We start from the raw sequence: 18,864 nt of genomic DNA on the forward strand, positions 1-18,864 counted from the left end.
CACCCTCCCCACTGTTATTTGATAGTTTTGAAAATACTAGCAATAGCAGTAAGACAAGAGAAAGGAATTAAAGGAAGAAAGAAAAATTTGACTGTTTGCTGATGATATGATAGTTTACTTGGAAAATCCCAGGGAATAAGCAAAGATACTGTTTGAGAGAATAGTTTTGTCAAAGTTGAAAACTACAAAATAAATCCTCAAAAATCAACAGCATTTCCAAAATAATAATAACAAAACACAAGAAGAAATAAAATAAAGGGAATTCCCATTCCAAATAACTACAAATGCATAAAATATCAGGGGACCAACCTCCCAAAGTATGTGTGCACATACACACAAACACACACACACATAAACACACACAATTTATATATATTCAATTATAAATATCTTCTTTTTTGTTTGTTTTTGTTATCTCATAACTTTATTCCATATTTATAACAATATGATAAACTGGTGGTACAGAAAATTTCTCCTACAATTGCAAAATACACACTTAAAAGTTCCTCTCCAGCAAAAATGGCGCTCTACCTCTATAGCATCCTTCAGCTTTATCTTGACCTTAATATATTTTTTTTAAATACAGGGGCAATTTCATGAACAGTCATCTGGGTGTCCAATCTTTGTCCCTCACACCTTAATTAAAACAGAATATGCTGTGATGAAAATGCTTGATATTTTTCATTTCACCTACAATCTATTACAAAAGTGTTATTCTGTAGGCATTTAGGTAAGAAAAAAGGTAAATGACAAAACCCACAATTTTTCTTTAAAAAATCCAAGCTTATAATAAGGAAATTTATCAGTCAAGTAAGCAGCAAGTGAACAAGGTTTCATAATGCCACTTGCTTTTTCTTCTAATTAACAAATGCTTTTTTTAAAATCAGTAGCACAGGTAAATATGGAGTAGGTGGGCTTTAAAGCCCCCTCAGGTTCTTACAGTGAGCACATTTGATGTTCTAATTGCTAAAGTGTTATGACACACAAAATCCTAAGTAGTGATTGTAAATCATCTTTACAGAAGGTTATTTTCTGTACCTAGTATTTGTGAGGAATTGAGATATTGTCACTATCCAAATCCTCTAATGTATTAAAAACTGGAAGTAGTTACTGTCCATCCTTTGTAGGGCTTTATAGAGTAGATTTTTAGGTATAGTTCTCAATCACAGAAACATAACAATGACAGACATCTAAATACAAAATTCTCCTATTATTTTTTGTCTGCTTTAAAAATACAGTCAACATACCATTTATTTGTTATTGGTACAACAGTAATTTTGTGTTGAGAATTACAAACCATAGACTCTAGGTGTTTTACTTCACAAAGAGAGTCTGATAACTGTTGAAAAAAAATATTTCCTAAAAAAATTCAAAGTAATTTGTTATTAAACTGAAACTACTACAAAAGGAACAACAAATAATTTTACAATGCACTAAAATTTTAACTTTTAGCCAAGCATAGTCAGAATTTCAGCTTACTAACTAAATTTTACACATTTTATGTCATATATTATGAAGCTACCATGTACAAGAAATCACCTTGAAACCTAGCTAAACTGTATATTCTAGGAATACAAGCTACAGAATAAAAAAATGTTTACGCATTGTAGTTAGTTGAGAAAAGCTATTCATTCACCTCTTGGCTTGTAAAAAACATTTTCCAGAATTCACTCTAAATGATTAACAAAGCCTTTAACTATTATGTGTAACAGGTACTTTGTTTTCCCCTTCTATTTCTTCCATCCCTGCTTGGGTCATAAGGTCAGCAATGTTTTTCTACATATCATCAATGCAATGCTCATAATCATCAATTTGGCCAATTCAGACATAGTCTGAAACTTGTCCTGCATCTGCTGGAGAAGAGTCTGAACCACAGTGCTCAGGTCCTGTACAGTTTTGGGGTCTGTCTCTGCCATAATGCCAGCTCCTGATTCTATAAATATCTTCTTTTAAAAACAAAGAACAATTTAAATAGCTGGAGGAATGTTCACTATTCATGGGTAAGCCATGCATGACAATATAATAAAAGTGACAATACTTCCAAAATTAATTTATACTTTTAATGTTATACCAATCAAATTACCAAGGAGACACTTTATAGAGCATGATAAAATAATAACAAAATTCATTTGAAAAAACAAAAGATCTAGAATATTGGGGGAAATAATGAAAAGAAGTAAAGACAAAGGAGGAATAGCACTTCTAGGCTTCAAACTCTATTTATAAAGCAACAGACATCGAAACAATCTACTATTGATTAAAGAAGAGAGAGATCTATCAATGAAACAAACTAGGCAAGGGAGATTCAGAAACAATAGAACTGAAACCATGTTTGATGAAGTGGAAAATATAAATTACCAAGGAAAAACTCCCTTTTTGATAAAACTGCTGGGAAAACTGGAAAACAACTTGGCAGAAATGAGGCTTAGATTAATACCTTACACAACATTCCATAATTAATAATAATAATGATAATGATAACTGAGATTTGTATAGCACTTGGTATATAGTGCCAGGCATTGTGCTATGTGCTTTACAATTTTTATCTCATTTGATTCTCACAGCAACTCTCAGATGGGGAAACTGAGGCAAATAGGGATTAAGTGACTTGCCCAAGGTCACACAGCTAGTATGTATCTGAGGTCAAATTTGAATTTGGGTCTTCTACATCAGACTATATAGGTTAAAAATATAAAATTAGAAGAGAAAGAGATCACATACTTCTCACAGCTATGGGTAAGAGATGCATTCTTAACAAATAAGAGATAGAAGCAAATACAAAAAATAAAATAGATAAATTTAATTACTTGAAAATTAAAAGTTTCTGCACAAAGTAATGTACCTAAGATTAGAAGGGAAATGGTCAAATAAGATTTTGGTATATAGGATTACATTTATGTGTATGCATACACACATATGATTAATAGCCATTTCTCATTAGATAAATGATCAAAGGATATGAACAAACAGTTCTCTAAAGAACTGTAAAGTATTCACAACCACATGAAGAAATGAAATCCTTCAAATCATTAATAATAACAGAAATGAAAATCAAAACAACCCTGAGGTTTCAACCCTTCAAACTGGCAAAAATGACCAAAAAATGGCAACAATATTGTAGGGGTTGCAGAAGGATAGGCACACTAATGCATTGTTGGTAGAGCTATGAAGTAGTACAACCATTTTAAAAAGCAATTTGGAATTATGCACATAAAGTGAATCATTTGTTTGTAGTCTTTAAACCAGAGACTTCTTTACTAGGCTTATATGCCAAGGAAGCCATCGATAAGAAAAAAAGTACCCATATACTCCAAAATATTTATAACAACACTTGTTGTGGTAGCTGAGTAAAAGAAGCAAAGGAGATGCCCATCAATTGGGGAATGACTAAAGAAATTGTGGTATGTGGATGTAATGGAATATTACTGTGCTGTAAGAAATGGTGTGTGTGATGAATAGAGAGAATCATGGAAAGATCCATATGAACTGATGCAGAATGAAGTAAGCAGAAACAAGAAAATACATATATACATATAGTGACTATAACAAAGTTAATGAAAGAGCAATGATGCACCAAAAAATCAAAACTATCTAGCAATATTATAAAGATTGAGTGGAACTCAAAGAGATATGAAAAGATACCTCTAACCTACCCCTTCATGGTAGAAGGTCCACAGATGTTATGCACTGCATATATTTTAGGACTTTTTCAATATATCAATCAGTTCTACTGACTTTTTTTCCCTCTACAAAAAATACTATCTGTCATATGGAATGGTTCTCTAGAAGGGAAAGGAGATGGGGAGAGGAAAGGATACATACTGTGGTGATACAAGAAACAAAATATTAATAAAAACTTTTTTATTAAATGTTTTAATTGCACAAGATGAGAACGTGTGAAGTTTCCATCTAACCAATGAAATACATACATAGATGAGAACACAAATCTACCAACTTATCAAAGTAAATATTTTAACTTCCTATTTTTTGTCGTGCCTTAGCTGTTAAACACCTTTTGCACATAGAGACTAAATGGGCTTTCCTAAAGATAAGTTATTTTTTTAACAGGAGACAATGTCCACTGGCAGACCCTGTCTCCAGAGTCTTGTTACAATTGTTGTCATGAATAGTCACAATACCAGTTAGTCTATATACAAAATTTGTTGTTTTTGCAAAGTATTCTATTGACAAGCACCCTAGCACACCCAGGATGACCTGCTAGAACAGGCTCTTTGATCTGCTTTTAAAGGAAAGACTGCTCAAAAAGGGGTTAACAATCCTACTTTTAATTACATTCACTAGTTCAGGCAAAGGTCAGCACCCTGAACTTGGAGAAAAACAGAGAAAATTCAAGCAGAGAAAATAAAAGCAGAGAAATTAGCACAAAAACCAACAGATAAGGCTCCAGCTGTCTGAGCATAGCAATATTGCTATACACTTTACATACATCACTGCATCGAGGGAGCACAGACAACATCTGGTAGTCAGGGCGGCCTCTGAACATACAGCCACTCAGTCTCAACCAGGAAATCAAAAGATCCTCCTCATGAGCAACCCCCAAAGCAAAATACCAACCTCCCAATATATATATATATATATATATATATATATATATATATATATATATATATATATATAACAAAGCCTCAGCATCTGTTTGGCTGAGTGCTGAGAACCTTGAAAATCTTTGTGCCCCAGCATTTAATTGGAATCTCCCTGTAGCCCAGAGCCTGATCGGCTCTGGGCCAGGGCTCTATGTGCCTATTAATGGGCAGGGATGATCCTCAAAATTACAAGTATATTCATATATATTTTTTCTGATTTGATCCCTAAATTATAGTATAGACATTTTGTAACTGAGAAAACTGAAACCTAGATAAAGTAAATGACTTTCTTGAAATGACACAGAAGGCATTGGACCAAGCATGACAAGAACTCAGTTCTCCTAATTCCAAAATTTCTTTGTGGTAGTACTCTTACACCATTAGCCATTGCAGAGTTCTGCAGCCAGGAAATAATCATGAACTCATGTTCATAGATTTAAAACTGGAAGCAATCTGAGAGGTCAGCAAGTTCTACAGACTTATCTTACATGCACAATTTATGCTGTGGTTCTCTCTCCCCGAGCCAGGCCTAATGCCTAGTCCCTCAGGATTATAGAATGTAACCCTGAGAAGTTGGGGTTTTTCTTCTTTATTGCCATTGGTTCAAGTTCCCACCAGCTGCATTCCCTTCCCCCCATTGTTGGGGGCCTGTGACTAGTTTCCTCATTCTACTCATCCATTTAACTTTGATTAGCTTCTATACAGGGACATTTACTTTAAATATATAGCAAGCATGAAAATATAAACATTTCCCCTGCCCTCTCTGCACCTCAAGGGTATATCTTCCCTTACACCACATTGGTTTCTGGGTGAATAGGCTCAAAATTTTGTTCAGTTCCACCAGGTTTATATCCAGATGGGGCACGATTGCTAGATAAGGCCCTATTTCAGGTACCACTGGGATAGAGTACTAAAAATCACTCTCAAAGGCTGTTCCTTTACTCCTCAGGGCATCAATGAAGCAGTAGCATGAAACCTGACCAGGACTCTGACTCTCAGATTCCTGTGACTCACTCTTCCAGCTTTTTTAAACTCCCAATGGTGGCATGAACACTCACCAGATACTGTGAGCTAAGGAAAAGGAAAATGATACAGAAAGAGAGGAGGGAACTGATGCGGGAATCCTATTTGAATGCCTTTGCAGCCAATCAATCAGAAAGTCTTCTCTTCAAAACATGATTAGCTGACTGGAACCAGTTACAAAATGTTTAACTTGTCTTCTCAATTCTCCATTAAGTCAGTGTCCCAGGTTCTCAAGATGCAGGGATGCCATCCCAAGCCTTCTGTGCAGGCACTAGGCCTGCATTACATACAGATCAGGAAACTGAGCCCTAGGAAAGTTAAGTGATTTACCCAAGGTCACATAGCTAGCAAATGGATTCAAATTCAAGGCTTCCTAACTAACAGTCTTCTATCTACTTCATCAAGAATATAATAAAAGATTGTTGATTGATCAAGTGATTAATTTCTTTGGAATTCTTCTCCTTTTGTTGTTCCAGATGAATGTTATTTTTCCTAATTCTAGAAAGTAACCGTTCAGTAGCTTCTTTGATATAGAACTGAACAAATAAATTTAGGTAGAATTAAGGAAATAGTTCCTCCTCAATTATTTATACTACCTTTATTTTTATAAAGAATAGTTTATAGTTATAACCATAAAATTCCTATCCGTGTCCTAATCAATAATCTCTCAAATAATTTGTACATTCTGCATTTGTTCTGAATGTAATTTTTCCTTTTATTTCTTTCTGCTTGGTTTCGTTGGTAATTTTCAGAAGGGCTAATCACTTGAGTACATTCATTGTATGTTCTTTTACTTTGATGAAGTTGTTGCTTTAATTAATTTTAGTGGCATATCTAGAGTTCTTTAAGTTGGCCATTATATCACCTTATATTTTACTACCAAAAAAGCGATAGATTTGTTTCCTCTTTGTACATGCTTATTTCCTCAATTTTCTTTGTCTTATTCCTGTATCTAGAGTTTCTAGATATATATCAAATGATAGCCGTGATGATGTACATTCTTCCTTGACTCCCGGTCTTATTTAAATGAGCTCCTGATAAATGGTCAAAGGATATGAACAGGCAGTTTTTAAAAGAAGAAATTAAAAATATCTATAAGCACATGAAAAAATGCTCTAAATCACTATTGAGTAGAGAAATGCAAATCAGAACAACTCTGAGGTTCGGCATCTCACCAGTAAAATTGACTAAGATGACAAAACAAGAAAATGACAAATGCTGGAGAGGATGTGGAAAAATTGGAACACTAATGCATTGCTGGTGGAGTTGTGAACTGATTCAACCATTCTGGAGAGCAATCTGGAACTTAAATGAGCTCTAGTGTTTCTGTGTTACATATAATACTGGTTCTTGGGTTTTGATAGAAATTACTACATTAATCCTAGTTAACAACTGCTGACATTTACACAATACCTTAACATGTGCAAAGTACTCTACAATTATTATTTCATTTAATCCTCACAGCAACCCTGGGAGGTAGATGCAATTATTATCCCCATTTTATAAACAAGAAAACTGAGTCTGACAAGTGACTTGCTCCTGAGGCCAGATTTGAACTAAGATCTTCCTGACTCCAGATCTAACACTCTATCCACTGCAGTCTATTTATTCCTATTCATTTTGTGTAATAACCTACAGTGCAGGGCAGAACCCTACTTCAGGTTGATAAAAATCCATTAATCAACACTGTTACTGATCATTCAACCATTTAGCATTTTACCTAATTCCAGCCCACATTTCTCCAACTTATGAGGCTTAGTCAAAGGATTGGCTGAAATCCAAGTATGTTGCATTTATAGCACTTCCTTAAGGCTGGTCATAGTGTGAAAAAAGGAAGTCAGGTTAGTCTGGCATGACTTGTTCTTAATGAATAAATAATGACCTACAGTGACCATTACTTACCTTTCTGAGCAGTCATTAACTACCTATTTCAGAGTCTTTTCTATAACCCTGCTGTGGACTAATGTCAAGCCTGCCATCCTATAGGTTGCAAATCCTATACCTTACCCTTTGGGAAAATTGGACATTTGTTTATCTCAGGCTCCCTGACACTTCTCAAGTTCTCCCCATTTCCTCAAAGATAACATTGGTTCAGCAATCTCATTTGCAAATTCTTTAAGTAACCATAAATTACAAAGAAGATAATTTGTCTTGGTCAGGTAACCCAAATTCATCAAGGGTAGCAAGGTACTCTTCTGCTAACTTCCTGTTTATCTTGGGTTTCTATTCCTTAATCCTTTTTATTCTGTACTGTTCAACCTAAAGAGGATTCTTCTTGACAAAGAAAACAGAAGCCACATAAAAAAATGACTTATTTATTTGTGGGCCTGGATACTGTAGTTTATTCTAACTGTGTGAATGAGAACACTCAGCACACACTCAGATCATGGCAGAAATCAGATCTGATCAAAATATCCATCAGTTGGCAGAACTGGATATGTAATGAATCACAGATGCTCAACATTATCTGATACCTCATCACTACCGCATTGATATAAGGATCTGAAAAACCAATGGAAAAATTGTTGAAGGCAAGAAATTCATTGAAAGCAAGAACTCATTGAGAAGGCAAGAAGTGTGATATCCATTATATATTCAAAGTCATGTAAAATATATTTATACATTAACCATGTTGCAAAGGGGGAAAAATCAGAAAATGGGAGAAAATATGCTTCAGTCCATACTCAGAGTCCATCAGTTCTCTGCTCGATAGCATTTTTCAACACGAGTCCTTTGGAACCATCGTGAAACATTGTATTGATCAGAGTAGCTAAATCTTCCATAGTTGATTGTCCTTATAATATTGCTATTACTGTATATCGTGTTCTCCTAGTTCTGCTCACTTCACATTGCATTAGCTCATATAAGTCTTCCCATATTTTTCTGAAACCATCTATTTCACCATTTCTTTCAGCACAATAGCATTCCATCATGATCATATACCACCGTTCAACCATGTCCCAATCAATGGGCATCCCCTCAGTTTCCATTCTTTGCTATCTCAAAAATAGATGCTATAATAATTTTTGTTTCTATGGGTCCTTTTCCTTTATCTATGATTTCACTGGAGGGTGAAATATAAAGTCTAATTAGTCTTACAGTCTAAAGAGTGAAATATATAACTCCACATAAAGGAGTTGTACTCCTAGGTTAAAAGGTATGTACAGTTTTATAGACCTTTGGGTATATGTGCATTCCAAAATGTTCTCCAGAATGGTGAACAATTCACCACTCCAACAGCAGTGCAATAGTTCATCTATTTTTTCCACATCCCCTCCAGAATTTTTCATGCTAGCCAATCTGATGGGTGTGAGGTTGTACCTCAGAGTAACTTTAATTTTTATTTCTCTAATTATTAGTGATTTGGAACATTTTTCAAGACTGTTAACTTTGATTTCTTCTTCTGAAAAATGCCTGTTTATATCCTTTGTCCTTTTATGGATTGGGAAATGGCTCTCAGTTTTATAAATTTGGATCAGTTCCTTTTATATTTGAGAGATGAGACCTTTTTCCTGAGAAATTTTCTATAAACTCCCCCCACCCAGTTTCCTCATAATGAGGTTCATGATTCCAAAGTGCAGTACAAGTGGGGGGGGGGCGGTGAGGAGAGTAATCTCTTACATATGTTGCTAAGAGGAAGAGTTCAAGGACACAGGGTTCAGGGGAGACCTCTGGTGTCACAGAGAAGAGTCAGGGAGGGAAATCCTACCTTCCAGGCACTGGGTCCTGATCCAACCTTTTATATAATCTGCTTAAACCATAGTTTAAGTAGGGACATCTGCCACCATTTATCACAGCCCTAGTCAATGACTGATGTTCCTAAAGGAGAAAGGTGGCATGGCTAGGAGGAAGATCTCCATGAGACAAAACACAGCCCAAGATTGGAGCCAGCAAAGAAAAAGTAAAGCAAGCAAGCTATAATGAGGGGAAATAATCACAATAAGGGGTAGAGTTAAGATGGGTAGAAACAGGTCAGGTCTGCTGGTATTCCTGCTGGTATCAAAACCAGCAAAGCCCAGTGGGTTGTTACAGGGTTCTTATCTGGGTCAGGCAGGAACAGACATTTGGAGAAGGTAGAGGAGGGCCTGGACCTGGGGTGTTGATCAAGGTCTGGGGATTGAAGTAGAGGTAGATTACGTCTGGGGAACTGACATCTAGCTGATATTTAAACTCCCTGCAGGTGGGAAAAGGGAGTTCTGGTAGCTTTTACTTTGTCTGGGTGACTCAGGGGATTTTGGTTTCCTCATTTAGCAGGGCAGCAATAAATCAATAAACATTTGTTAAATACCTACTATGTGATAGACACTGTATCAAGCACTGATGTTACAAAAAGAGACAAAAGATAGTCCCTGCCTTCAAGGAGCTTACAGTCTAATGAGGGAGCCAACATGCAAACAGATATAGAGAAAGCAAGCTATATACAAGTATAGGAAATAATTAAAAGAGAGAAAGCACTGGAATTAAGAGGGCCTGAGGAAAGCTTCCTGAAGAAGGTGGGATTTTAGTGGGGAGTTAAAGGAAGCCAGGGAGGTTCAGTTCTCCCTGAACAGAGGAGGGAGAGTATTCCAGGCATGAGGGACATCCAAAGAAAATGCCCAGAGCAGAGAGATGGAGCGTTTTGTTTATAAAACAGCCAGAGGGGTGATGAATACATGAATGTGAATATTTCAACCTGAGGAATCTCAAGTTCTCAAAATGAAACTGGCTCAAACTGGAAGGAAAGGAGAAACAGCTGGAAATTAGTCAGCTGCCTCTCAACGGAAGTGCTTCAGCTGTCCATCTCCAGCAGGAGACTGAACATAACAGAGGCAACATTAAGCAGAAGTGAATTAAGTACAGATTCAGCTATTGCTCACAGATGTGGGGTGATTTAAGCAGCATTCACTGATTCTTTTTCCCCAACATTGTTTTTGAATATATGAATACATTTACATGTGAATCCTCAGATATTATGCTTTTTGGTATTGTAGTCATTTTAAAATGCTTCAAATCTATATATTATAAGAATAGCCTTAATTACAGCTATGTGTCTTCCCTTGTTTGTTTTCCTGAATGCAGAATGGGAGGCTGGGTTGATATTTGAAAGATTTAAAAAATATCGGAGTCTTAGTTTAATCACTAGTGGGATCTTAGGACTTTGAGGCAGGAAATCAGGCCTTTATTTGCAGATGGGCCTGGTGAAATAATTGCCCCAGTGGGGCAGGTGAGTAGAGAAATAAGATGATTGTTTTCTTACCCAAAACCAAATCTCAACAGCCCCTTTTACAGTGCTTAACATATCCCAGACACCAGATTTCCAGAGAAACTTAAATCATTAGTGTTTTTGGAATAATCTTACCCAAAGCAACATGGACCACATATGCCCAGGCAGGGAGAATCCCTTCCCCCATCCCACCCCTAATTCCCTCTGTTCACAAAATGTGAAATCTTCATAACCTCATCGATAAGGCCTTTGTTCTTGGCATTGTCACTGGGTTTACAGGTAATTCACTCATCTGAGCTGTGCTTTTTGGCTTGGCTTTTAAAAGAACATATAGACTCAAGGGAACTGGAAAGAGAGATTGAACAGCTAGCTACAGATATGAACTTGGGTCCCTGGAGAGAGGTGGATGCCTCTACATGGGTCCTGTTGGCAACTGAGCAGCCATCTAGGGAGCCCTGTTTATGGAGGAACCCACACCAACTGGTGACACAGACCAACTGGGAGCTGGAGACAGACATAGGCACCACAGGATCTGGAGGCAAGCCAATGAAAGCTAGTGTTCCCCAATGAGAAGAAGAGCTGGCACCAGATAGAGAAAACAGAACAATGGGGACTCAGCTCTGGGAGCTATCACTGTCCAGGGATACAAAAGGGAAGAAGGATTCACATGGGGGATGGCCACCCATCTGTGCTTTCACTGGTCTTTGAGTTGTATGTACTACAAAATTACTCAGCTCCCTGGTAAGCTCTTTCCTCTTGGGAGTACACACCTAAGGAAGTATTTAGAGTAAATCTGGAAGACTGTATAGATAGTACCAGGAGTATGCTGGAGCCAGCTAATAGGTTAGGGAGAATTGAATGCTAAAGTTTCAATGTGAGCATTTACATCTCAGAAGTCAGCAAATGATGGCAATCAGTTTGACTCCTTGTTTTGTTGATTGTCTAGATAAGAAAGCAATGGAGAAAATTTTAATAACACAGATTAGGTTGTTGAAAATTTACCAGTATATTCCTGGATGGGACCATCAGCAAGGAGGTGCTCACTGAAGAGAATACTTAATTATGTAGCAAACCTGAGTACTTTACGTTAACAAGGAAGCCCTCACAAAAGGATATGCTGTAAGTGGGGGATGGAGTGGAGGGGGAGATAGAGTTGTATAGGTTTGAAAGGTGGAAGCACAGAGGAGAGAGAAAAGAGAGTTGGGGGGCGGGGAATCCTCAGTGTTGTCCATCTGGTGAGATAAAATCAGTTCTTTATTCTGTTTTATTAACCTGAATGCTTTCTTTTGCTTCTTTGTATTTCATGTTTGTTTTGATTTTGTTGAGTCCCAGACAAACCAAATTCTGATATTCCTAAAGGAATCCCTGAATAGATGTAAAAAAAAATCAAATTCTTATGATCTCAGAAGAAACTCAGGTAAGAATCCAAGTCACATAGATTAATAGAAAATAACCTACAATGAGGTCAATCCATGTGACACCATGTGATTGGTCATGAGCCACAGACTTTATATCAAGGACCCAGACCTGGAAAACCAGAAAAGGGGGCAAATTTGAAATCAAGAGGAATAAAAAGTACAATGACAGTTCAATGATAGTTCTGAGCTGGATACAATATAATTTTGAGTCTCAAGATATCTCAAAGAAGGAAAGATACCAAGTCATTGGGAAAATGTAACAGTCAAAAAGATTTTGATTACTATCAATCCATGGGCATATTTTGCCATTTCTACAGAATCTTTATGAGATCATTTATATATTACAGAGGGCATCTTTGATGAAGGCATCATAAAGACATAGGCTTTCACTTTCTACAGCTAACCAATAGGAGTACCATATTATAATAGAAAAAACAATGACTGGTTGCAGAGAACAGAGAAGTGGGTTAAAATCCCATCTCTGACATTATGTATAGGACCAAGAAGCCACTTAAAATCCCTGGGCCTCTGTTTCCTCATCTATAAAATGAGGTGGTTGAACTAAATAACCTCTGAGTTTATTTCTAGCACTATCACTATGATCTTATGAATTTCATAGTTATTCAGACCTAAAAGGTGCAACAAACACACAATCCCACTATGCTTAAGTAGTGACCATGAACAAACATTTGGTTTATTAAAGGGAAATCATGTCTTAGAAAATTAGAAAAAATCATTTCTTGTCTCCAGCAAGATTGCATATGTTAAAATAATATGATTCCTTGATAGAGGCAACATAAGTAACTTTATTCAATCATCCTCTGATTATTAATATTAAGGGAAATATTAAAGGATATGAATGCTTGTCAGAGTTGTTTGCCATTATCATGAAAGGTACAATGTGCTGATACAAAATGAAAAAAGGATTCCTTAAAAATGGTCAGGCCCTTCAAATGCTCCTGTTTGTAGATGACATGGTACTTACGATAATCAGCGTCAAAATGTTGTAGAACCTCCTAACTAAGGTCCAAAATCATTCAGAAGGGGAGGCCAGAAAAGAGGTCAAAGTAGGAGGAATCAGCACAGTCTCACTTACCCCATAACCACTCCAACAATGATCTAAGAAGAACCTCAAACTGAGTGGCAATCAGAAAATCTAAGGAAAAACTACAATGGATCTTTCTAGCCCAAGAGCGCAAAGTAGAACCACAGGGAAGTAACGAGAGCAGGAGTTATGGAACAAAGGTAAGCTGAGATTCAGCCCCAGACTCCAAAAAAGGCAACAAATATTCTTGCTCTGACCTCTCACCAGGTCATTTGGATAGGCTCAGCCCTGGGCCCAGAATAGCAATGTAACTATAACAGGATTAAAGATCTGAACAGAGATTTAGAAAAATTAGTTATGACAGTTCTTTGATGATTACTCAATGAAAATAGAAAGGAATATACATATTGTTTGGTTGTTTCAGGTATGTCCAACTATTTGTGACCCCATTTGGGGGATTTTCTTGGCAAAGATACTAGAGTGGTTTGCCATTTCCTTCTCCAGCTCATTTTTATAGATGAAGAACTGAGACAAGCAACATTAAGTGACTTGTCTAGGGTCACACAGCTAGTTAGTGTCTGAAGACAGATTTGAACTCACGAGGATTATCTTCCTAACTTCAGGTCTGGCACACTATCCACTGTGCACCTAACTGCCCATGGTACCTTTACAAAAACTGACAATGTACAAAGGCATAGAAAACCCTAAATTTAGAAAATCAGATATACTAGGCACATTATTTACTGGCCACAATGTAACCCAATTATATTCAATAAAGAACCATTGAAGAAAGGATTAAAGCTTAACTAGAGACTAAATAATTTTGTCCTGAAGAATTGACGAGTCAAAAATCAAATCATAGAAACAATAGATTAGTATATTAAAGATAATGACAGTGATGTAACAACATAGCAAAATTTGGGGGATGAAGCCTAAACAGTCCTCAGAGGGAAAATTTATATCTCTAAATACTTTAACCAACAAAAGAGAAAACAGGATGGCTAGGTGGCACAGTGAATAGTGTCCTGGAGTCAGTCCTGGAGTCAGGAGGACCTGAGTTCAAATCCAATCTTAGACACTTAACACTTACTAGCCATGTGACCTTGGGCAAGTCATAACCCCAATTGCCCTGCCTTCCCCCCTCCAAAAAGCAAAAAAATTTAAAAAATTTTTTAAATAGATAAACCATTAGCTAATTGGATTTTTAAATAACAAAAACCAAAATTATTAGCATCTAAAACAAGGAGAATTCACATCCAATGAAGAAAGGATATGATTAGAATTGTTTTATACAACTATATGTCAATAAAACTAACAACATAAATGAAATGGATGTGTAATAAAGATCAGGAGCATGTACAGACCCCTGAGATGGCATCTCTTCCTAGGGAGATCTCTAAGGGGCTGCTTCCAAGAGAATTGTAATAAAATGTAAGAGAAATGCCTTGGATAGACATGTGGAACATGCGTAGACATTCTATAACTGGTCACAGTCAGTTAACCATTTGTTGAAAAGGAAACTCTGTCTATGCAAGCAGTTCAAAAATCTTATCCATTTCAGTTATGGTCCCTGCCTCAGCAGCTCTGGGAGAGCTTTAGAGTCAGTGAAGAGATTGGAGTCTACAACCTCTGTGAGTTCAAAAGATCCAGAGGGCTCCTTGGCACCTCATTGTTTCCAGTTCAAATTTGCAGGCAGAAGATCACCAAATTACCAAGGAATAAAGAGAGTAGAGCCTTCTTCAGCATACTATCTTTCCAAAGTCTAGATTTCACAGCCAGCAGAGCATCAATGTCCTGGGGCTATAGGAGTGATTTGGGGGATGACCTCTAGGAATCTAGGGCAGCAATAACTGAGATGCAGCCTAATCTGTACATGAACTTGTGAGACCAATGGCATATAGGAATCTAGCCAGATTGTGAGCTTAATTCCTTCCTTACCCTCCAAAGACTCAGGTGGTATAGTGAGATGTTGGGGGAAACATTTTAAAGTTTGTTCTTCTTATATCAAAAGTAAATATCTCTTTGTTAAAACTACCCAGTGTTAAGTTGTTAAATGGAACTGGGGGTGATACCCCAACTCTCTCAAGGTACTTGAGAAATTTGTTGGGGGGTGGGAGGACGGAGTGAGAAATACAACAGTCCTGGCCCTGAGAGAGTGTAATGAGTGTAATTATATCCTCATTCCAGATGAATATTTACAAAATATATAAAATATCAAGATTAACAGAATAAGGATTAGAGAATTTAAACAACCCAATTTCAGAAAAAGAAATTGAATAATTCATAAATTAACTCCCAAGGGAAAAAAGCCAGGACCAGATGGATTTATAAATTCTATCAAACGTTCAAAGAACAATTAATTCCAATGTTATACAAAATGCTTGCAAAAGTAAGGGGGGAAAAAGGGATCCTACCAAATTCATTCTATAATTCAAATATGGTTTTGATACCTAAACCAGGCAGACCTGAAACAGGGAAAGAAAACTATAGACCAATATCCTAATGAACATGAATGCAAAAATATGACCAGACAGAATTGATATTGAAAATGATGTTGAAAATGATTCAACACTAAGGAAACTTTTAAAAATTGTCCATATTAACGAGAACAAGAACATTTACCACCTATGTGCCCTCCAACAACATTTTAGGTTCTTTGGGATCTGAAATAAAAGGCTTATGGTCCTTTTACTTCTAATTACTCCCATTTTAAACCTTCTCCATTACAGATTTGTCTGCCAAGAATATAGCCCCATTGTATATCTCCTCTTCATCCCCAGTCCTCATTCATAGACTAATCTGGCAGTGGTGACAATTACAGATGGTGTCTTCAATCTGTTGAAGCAATGATGGAGATAAGATCCCATAAGTTCTGGCCCCTTGCAAAGGTTGCTGAGTAGTGGGAGCCAGAACCCGATGTATTTGGGTAATATTTAAGGTCAATGGTTGTATCTTGATCTTCTGGATATTAAAGTGCTAGAAGGTCTTTAATGTTATAGAATGCTCAGCTTAGGAGTTGAATCTAGTCCTTCTGCTTCAAACCAACTGCATTTTAGAAATATATTGGAACACTCCCTTTATCCTCAACCAGAAGGTTGCCCATCTCTGTGTCTTCCCACTAGCTGGTCCGTCTGCATAGAATGTATTCCCTACTCACTGGAACCCTTGGCTTCCTTCAACTCTCAACTTAAGTACCACCTTCCACATGAAGTCTTTCCCAGCTGCTAGTGCCCTCCTTCCATAAGCATTTCATGCACATTTTGTATATGTGCACATAATTCCTTCTGTTCGGTTCTAGGACCAGTTTATGGCCCATTTGCAGTGTTTATTCAAACTATATATAAGTATTAATGACCCATTTCTATGTCCATTCAATTATATAACAGTTCCATAATTTCTGTGGGTTGTTGTTGTTTTTTTTTAATCTGCTTGCTGTTTTCCTTGTGGATTTGTCCTAGGTCTATGAGGATGCTTATTGGTATATTTTTAATGATATTCTTTTTTCTTGGCCTCAAATCTTATCAGTTATGGTAAATATAGGCACACCCTATCTACCACTTTTGAATGGAGGCTTCCTCTGGCTTTGACCTCAGAAGCAACCTACAGTGAGTCTAAAGACTGATTTAGGATTAGCTATAAATAAATTGAGTATAAAAGGAACAATCGATCAATTAGTTAATGAGCATTTATTAAAACCTTACTTTGTTTGGGGCAGGTTGTCAAGTAAGCCCTGGGCATACAAAAACAAAAGTGAAATATCCCTTACCCTCAGAGAGCTTATATTCTAATGGAGAAGATTACACATAAGGGGAGCTAGAATTGGGGGCAGAGAAGGAGGTTCCTATGTGGCGGTAAGGTTGAAAACCCCAGAGAGTTAGGAGTGGAGCCAGGAGAGAATTGGGCATGAATGACCTAGGTTCTTCATGAAATGGTGGCCCTAGGAAGGAACTCACCAATCAGAGGAGGGGCATCAGGGATGGAGGCATCTATAGAATGAGAAGGCTATTGGTCTGGGGATAGAAGAGACTGGAGAATAAGGAGGGGACGGGGAGGGCAATATAAAGTAATCACAGATTCATTGATACATCAAAATATACATTTACTGATTATAACAAGTAATCTGAAGTTTTACTGCCTAAATTTTGACAAAGGCCACAACTTTTCAAAGGGGCTTAAATTTATAAAATTTCAGACTACCTTGGGACTTAATTTTTTAAAACACACATATTTTTATTATCTAGGACTTGGACATTCTACGTTTCTGTCCTGACAGGAGAAATAGGATTATTTCTACCTCAAAAGAAATAAAGCTGCCATAGCTATCCCAAGCCCCCAAAAAATCAGAATGTTTTTAACCCAGAGTCTGGGCCAAATGAGTAACCAAACTAAGATAAAAGAACTCAGTCTACAATTTCTTCTACAAGGCAACTAACCAATTTCCCCCAAGAAATCCCTGTGTATCTACCAACCTCCTGAGTGTGAAGAAGTCACTTTATAGCTTTACTCTAAGGACTCATGTCCCCCAGTACTAGTCTATAATGAAGTTTAAAAATAGAGCTATAAAGTGACTTTATAACTCTCCCTAACTTTCTATAATAATAGTAGGTAACATCTATATAGCACTTTAAGGTTTGCAAGGCATTTTACATACACTATCTCATTTGATCCTCACAACAACCTTGTGAGGTAAGGGCTATTATTATCCTCACTTTACAGATGAGCAAACTGAAACTCAGAGAGTTAAAATGACTTGTCCAGAATCACACAGTTACTAAGTGCCTGAGTCAGGGTTCCACCTCTGCCCTTCCTGACCCCAAGTCTTGCACTCTATCTGCTTTACCATCAAACTACCCCCATGCCTTTTTTATTTAGTTTCTAAACATTTTTAATTAATTAGATAAATCAGTTTTCTAAGCGTACTCATATTTTATTAGTTTAGATTTTCTAAACAATAGTTTGATTTCTTACCTCCCTTCACTTGAGACTATCTTCCATTTATATTGTCTGTATCTCGTAGGGACATGATTGGGCACTTGTTGTCTCCTCCCTTAATATGTGAGCTTCTTGAAGGTAGGGGCTTTTTTTTTTTTGGCCTTTCTTTGTACCCCCAGCACTTAGCACATTACTTGAAATACAACAAATGCTTAGTAAAGTTTTGTTGATTGACTACTATAGGTAGCAAGGGGAGAGAGAAGGGGGTGTTAAAAAAGAGTATTGTTGGGGAAGCTAAGTGGCACAGTGAATAGAGCACCAACCCTGGAGTCAGGAGGACCTGAGTTCAAATCCGGACTCAGACATTTAACACTTACTAGCCCTGTGACCTTGGGCAAGTCACTTGACCCCAATTGCCCTATCTTACCCCCTCCAAAAAGCAAAAAAAAGGAGTATTGTTAGACTTGAATAGTGTAGATTTTCCAGCCTTCCATGAGAACTGAAGAATGTCTCCCCAAATCCAAGGCATTAATCCTATTCATTGCAGAAATTCTGCTTGGGTTATAATATGCCAAAAGCCAACCACTTTCCCATTGACCTTTAGAAGACACAAGTTATTAGCCATAGCTAATGTTTCAC

The 18,864-nt window shown here is 37.0% G+C and overlaps 1 pseudogene; it reads right to left on the bottom strand.

The window, feature by feature from the left end:
• Positions 1 to 1,612: 1,612 nt before the first annotated feature.
• On the bottom strand, positions 1,613 to 2,030 carry LOC138155088 (heat shock factor-binding protein 1 pseudogene; annotated as a pseudogene).
• Between the last annotated feature and the right edge of the window lie 16,834 nt (positions 2,031 to 18,864).

The sequence above is a fragment of the Petaurus breviceps genome, unplaced genomic scaffold (genome assembly GCF_028583685.1).
Source record: "Petaurus breviceps papuanus isolate PSGF00001 unplaced genomic scaffold, PetGlider_PUasm1.0 91133, whole genome shotgun sequence".
NCBI lineage: Eukaryota > Metazoa > Chordata > Mammalia > Diprotodontia > Petauridae > Petaurus > Petaurus breviceps.